The 5,911-nt window shown below is 40.5% G+C and overlaps 2 protein-coding genes across 4 annotated transcripts in view; one reads left to right on the top strand and one right to left on the bottom strand.

The window, feature by feature from the left end:
• Positions 1 to 5,911, bottom strand: part of LOC107664661 (transmembrane protein 14C-like) — a 24,278-nt gene that overhangs the window by 11,416 nt on the left and 6,951 nt on the right. Inside the window, exon 1 of one of the 2 annotated variants that reach the window (XM_016455294.1) lies at positions 3,087 to 3,202. The exons of the other annotated variant lie outside the window; for it this stretch is intronic. The gene's annotated coding sequence lies outside the window, so the exon portion shown is untranslated. Of the gene's footprint in view, positions 1 to 3,086; positions 3,203 to 5,911 lie in introns of those variants that run through there. 2 annotated transcript variants of the gene reach the window in all.
• The window catches only part of tfap2a (transcription factor AP-2 alpha), a 17,179-nt gene continuing 16,528 nt past the window's right edge, over positions 5,261 to 5,911 (top strand). For both annotated transcript variants that reach the window (XM_016455287.1, XM_016455290.1), the window contains exon 1: positions 5,261 to 5,281. The gene's annotated coding sequence lies outside the window, so the exon portion shown is untranslated. The remainder of the gene's footprint in view (positions 5,282 to 5,911) is intronic.

Here is a 5,911-nt window from a genome sequence, read left to right on the forward strand (position 1 = left end):
AACTACAAGCTTTCCAGTGATGTCTGTGAGAAAGGTATATTCACTCGACAAGCTCGCGCATCTGCGCCGCCGCGTGCTCAATCCACTCAGCGTGCTTTGTTTATCAGCTCGCGCACATCAGCTATACAGGCGTTAATACTGAATGTTTAACATTATATTCATTGCATACATATACTTCGTAGTAGACATCCTTAACTCCATTCTGCTGTCTGTTGTTCTGTTATCGGTGTTTCTTTGTCTGAATATGGCGCTTATCACATGCTGTGTGGTATTGGCGTTTGGTATCGAGGCATTTTAACGAGTACGAGTACAGGAGCTCAGTATCGGTGCATCCCTAGTTTTGTCTCGTCGTGCCGGGAGATGGATTCACAGTATGTTAAGGGGCTTAACATTTCCGTCACACGCTTGAGGTATTCAGCCAATCACAACGCACTGGATAGCTGGCGAATCAGCATACACCTCGCTTTTCAGAACGATGAGCTTTGTAAAAATCGATGCGTTTCAGAAAGGCGGGGCATAGAGGAGCAACAATAATGTACATTATGTGGAAAATAATGTTTTTTTAACCTTAAACCGCATAAACACATTGCATTACACCAAATACACAACATAATGTTCTTTTTAGCAACGTCATATGATCCCTTTAATAATAGGCTACTTAGTAAAAAGATGCCATTAAAAAACATATTTAAAATCTTTATGTTGTTTCTGCATTAATTTGGAGGTTCATTGTGAAATTATGACAATATAAAAATGCGATTAATCATGATTAACTACTGAAAAATTTGATTAATTATTTTTTTTCATCGATTGAAAGACAGCACTTAATGTTAACCTTTTATAGATTTTAGATTTCAATTTAATTTCTAATTTTATAGGTCCCCCCAGAAAGAGATCGGGATGGCCCCCACCCCCTTGGCCCCATTCAAATTTTCAGTTCGATAATCCAGCCCTCAAATGAAGCTAATTGAATAGCCCTGCTCTAATCCGTTAACATGGGTGCGGAAAAAATATGCTCCACATACACACTGCAAACGGAGTATGTGTGAAACAGGCATAACACGATGGTCTGCTCCGTTTGCTGAAAGCATGCAAAGGACAAGAATCTCAAAAATGTTTAGGGACAAAAAAAAGATAAATCAATAAATCTGTTTGTTGTTTTTTTCTTGTAAGTAAAGGAAAGGGAAAATTAAAAACATTGTAAATATGTTTAGTCATTGTAGTGCAATGACTGCCTGTTTTTGCAAAAAGAGTTTCATGGCCGGTAAAAACACATTTTTGGCTGGTAAATGTTATCACGTCACCGGCCATTGTGTGGCAAAAAGTTAGTTTTAGGCCCTGGTCATGCAGTATCGGAAGGTCGGGACAGCTGGTTTGAAAAAAATCAGCGCTTCGCATGACTCTTGTGTTTGACTTTACATTGACTTGGTTGTGTGTGTGTGTGTGTACCAAGCGGCAACCTCCCGCTCTCTCTTGTGAAGCCAACAAGGAAGTGACTTAAAGTGTAATTCATCAACTGGCCGCTAGAGGCTGTCTGCAAAAGGGTGTCAATCCCATAGACTCCCCATGTTAAAATGCCCAACTTTACAGCAGAAAAAAACATGTTTACAGCCTGGTTCAAAAAATTATTTTGGTCTATATAGCTAATTTTGCCCTTCATGACAACTGTGAGGGGGGTGAATTTTTTTTATAACTCATCCGTTTAAATTATATTAAGCCTTAAAGTTCTGCATAATTAAGGGCGTGGCCACTTGAGTGACAGGTGGATTGCCGCTGCTGTCACCACCGTTGAACTAGGTGGGCGTGGCTTCAGCAACCTGCTGACGCGCGGTGACACGCTGCCAAGATGGCGACGGCCGCCTGCGCCCACTATTGAGCTTCAAAAATGCTCTTTGGAAATCTATGGGTGACGTCACGGACACTACGTCCATGTTTTTATACAGTCTATGGTGTGTACACACTTTTGCAGCGTTGAGCAATGCAGTGCTGAAATTTGCGTGCTCACGAATCCTCTCATTATAAGGCCGCCTGCGCCCACTATTGAGCTTCAAAAATGCTCTTTGGAAATCTATGGGTGACGTCACGGACACTACGTCCATGTTTTTATACAGTCTATGGTGTGTACACACTTATTTGGGATTCAGTAGAATAGTTTAGAATAACCTCAACACCAGACAGAAACTGAATGCACGTCACAACTATTGCATTTTATCATGTTCTAGCTGGGGTCTCAGAGACCCCGAACAGCTCACCCAAAATATTTTTGCTACTACTCACGTCAATTATTAATTATAATGACACACTTGTGTATTTTATATTATTGATCAATATGTGAATCCACTGCCGGACTACGCATGACACGAGTTGGCACAGATTCAAAACTTTTTCAAAACATCCTCTGCTCCGCGATGTTTCATTAGATAAATTCTCTGTTAAATAACATTATTTATAACACATACTTATTTACATTTCAAATTTGCACATATCATACCTGTACATACAAAATTGTCTATATTCTATATTGTGTTTTTGCTTTTTTGTACATTGTCTATTTTCTCTATTTTTATATTATTCTTTTTATTATCTGTGTCCTGTCTCGTCACTGTCATTCGGTTGCACTGTGGAGCTTCTGTCACTAAAACAAATTCATCGTATGTGTAAACATACCTGGCAATAAAGCTCATTCTGATTCTGATTCTGATATGCTGGAGAAACGAGAAACCGAGTCTGACCACCAGATGTCGCTAATGCGCACTGTGTTAAAAAGCTTCGAGTAATGAACCGTTTTTCGGCACAATTTGATGAAAGCCTCAAACGGTTCAGAAAGCCTCGGTTTCCCATCACTACATTTTACATTACACACACAGTGTCCTCATAAACCATATATTCAAACACACACGCTGGCTGCACTGATAACCTATAGTTGATCTTAGATCTGCGCATGTCTGGTTCATAAACTGCATTTCTGCTGTCAGCTGTGAGTGCACAGACTGACACATTTTTACACAAAACATTGAATGGTGTTACTCGAAAAAGTCTATTCTACATTCATTACACTACTATAATACAAATATTAAAGTTAATACCGCTGCCTGAGAATCTGTTCTGGCGAAAGTCCTTGGCTGCTGGTGCTCGCGGTCGACTTGTTGTGTGCTGCGTAAACGTCCTGAAACGCTAATGAAAACTTACGCTCCTGACGTACGTGTCACAATATTTCTCAAGTTGACTTATGGGAAATGAAGTTAACTTCAACCCTCCTCTCTGAATTTCACCAACAGAATTTATGTATCGTGCACGACTTTCCCCGCCACGGAGAAATACTGTGAATTTTATACCACACGCACACACACAATGCGTGTGTGTGTGTACATATATTGGGGACAAATGTGCACCCAAAAGTGAGCTTTACCTGACAACATCTCCAAACACCTCCCTTTGGGGACGTCATCATTTGTAAAACTGATCAAAAAATAAAAGTAGTTTTTGTTTTTTTATTATTATTGTAAAATTGCAGAAAGTTTTCTGTAAGGGGTAGGTTGGTGTAGGGCAATAGAATATACGATTTATAAAAACCCACATAGACATGCAAATGCCACACAGAAAGGTATCCTGGCTCAGCTGTTACTTGAACCATACTGCACAACTTCTTGTCCAGTCCATTGTCATTTCTAGGCTGGACTATACGGTAATGCTCTTCTGGCTGGACTTCTATCATGTGCAATGAAACCTCTACAAATGATTCAGAATGCAGCATGCCTGGTCTTCAAAAAGCCCAAAGAAACCCATGTCACACCTCTTTTTATGAGGAATTGCTTGTTGTATTCCTCTTTTTTACTTTGGATAAAAGTGTCTGTTAAATGAATAAATGTTAATGTAATGTAAATGAATAATGATAGCAATGTTTTTCACCAACTAAGAGACATTATTAAAAATCAAACAAATAACTTTCTTACTTATGCCCGTCAGCCTTGTCATGGTATAGGCCACCAACCACAGACCTTCTGAATTCTCTGTATTAGGCAATTCTTTCCTACTGGTTCCAGGTGTATAGCCCATCTTGGTGACGTCAGCCTTGAGGTCATGTTGCCAGGTGTTTCTTGGACGGCATCTTCTTTGTTTTCCTTGGTGGTTCCACTTAAATTCCACTTAAGTGCCCTATCCAAACTCATCTTTTCTTCCTGATTTCTTCTTCAGCAGGGAAGTTTTGTGGGTCATTTCCCAGAGGTTGGTATCGCTGGTGTCAGGCCAGCAGATCTGGAGAATCCTTCTGAGACCGCTGTTGATGAAGGTTTGCACATTACTGATGGTCATTTTTGTCATCCTCCAGGTTTCAGCTCCAAACAGCAACACTGACTTCACGTTATAGGGTTGAACAGGCAGATCTTAGTTGCCGAGGACAGGTCTCTGGAGCTCCAGATGTTCTTGAGCTGTATGCAGGCAGCTTTTGCTTTGCCAATCCTTGCCTTGAAATCTGCGTCTGTGCCATTGGTCAGTGATGCTGTTGCCCAAGGTGAAGGACTGGACTTTTTGCAGGGGACTTCCATTCAGCATGACTGGATCCTTACTTGTGGATTTTATCTTGAGGATCTTGGTCTTATCTCTGTTAACGATGAGGCCAATCTGAGATGAAATATTTATCACTACATCAGTCCTCTCTTGCATCTGCTGTTTGTTGTGGGACAGAAGTACAAGGTCGTCAGCAAAGTCCAGATCCTCGAGCTGGGTCCATGTGGCCCACTGGATTCAGTTCCTTCACTCTCTAGTGGATTCCTCCATAATCCAGTCAGTGGCAAAAAAGAAACAGGAAGGGTGACAACAGGCATCTTTGTCTAACTCCTGTTTTCACCTGGATGCTGTTGGTGAGCTGCCCTCCATGGACTCCACAAAATATTCCATCAAAATATTTTCTAATCAGGTTAACTAAGCAAACAAACAAGTGAAAATATATTTTCACAATATGTCAGTGTTTCTGTTCCATGTGGTCTAGATACACTCTCTGGTAGCAGAGTTAGGACAACATTGTTGTTGTTGCCATGGTGAAACGTAGCTAATCTGGAAACAGTCCAAAGTCTCCAGGAAAGCTGATCTGGGATTCTTTGGGGAAATATTATGTATTATGCTTATTATTGGCTACGTGGCATTAAAATTAAATCAGAAAAACTGAAATTACCTGTGGTTTTATTTTATTACGCATGCTTGCGCCTCCTAACTAATATCTTTTTTATTTATTTATTTATTTTTTATTTATTTGATCGTTTTAAACAAGTATTCAACCAGGCACGTAGGCATGATCTTTTTTTCTGTTTGCAATCCACATTAATAAAGTAAATTGTAGTGTTGTTGCAGTTTTAAAAACCATCGTTAGATGGCGCCAGATGACCAAAATGAGAAACATACCGTATATATGCAGTTTAATGTTTTATTGGATTGCAATACCTTTAAACCAGTGGTGTAGTCGGGACCATACGCAAGTATACGCCGTATGCTTACTTTTTTCCCCGGAATGTTTGCGTATTACGACTTCTAAGGATCAATATTCGCGTATACCCTCGGTATACCCACTTGTTTTGTTGCTTCGCAAGTCCGTAATCTACTGTCATGTAGCGTCCACTTTAATGGTGTCCCATACTGCTGCTGTACTATTACACAATTCGTGATTCTTTGTAATTGGTGCAATATCACTTCTGTCATTCAACGCCGCTCATTGTCGCTCGCGCTAGGTGTTTTGAGCCGCACTGAGCGCAGTTCTCGTGCTGCAACAGTGGATACACGCCGTAAGGAAATATGGTAGTGAGTGCACGGATTTGAGTGGAGGCATTCTCTCGTTAGTAGCCTATCGAAAAAGGAAGCCCAATATGATAGTGCGGCCACGACGTGAAACAATTACTTTCGAATATTTTGACTAACACCC

Source organism: Sinocyclocheilus anshuiensis, unplaced genomic scaffold (genome assembly GCF_001515605.1).
Source record: "Sinocyclocheilus anshuiensis isolate Anshui unplaced genomic scaffold, SAMN03320099.WGS_v1.1 scaffold35, whole genome shotgun sequence".
Classification (NCBI taxonomy): Eukaryota; Metazoa; Chordata; class Actinopteri; order Cypriniformes; family Cyprinidae; genus Sinocyclocheilus; species Sinocyclocheilus anshuiensis.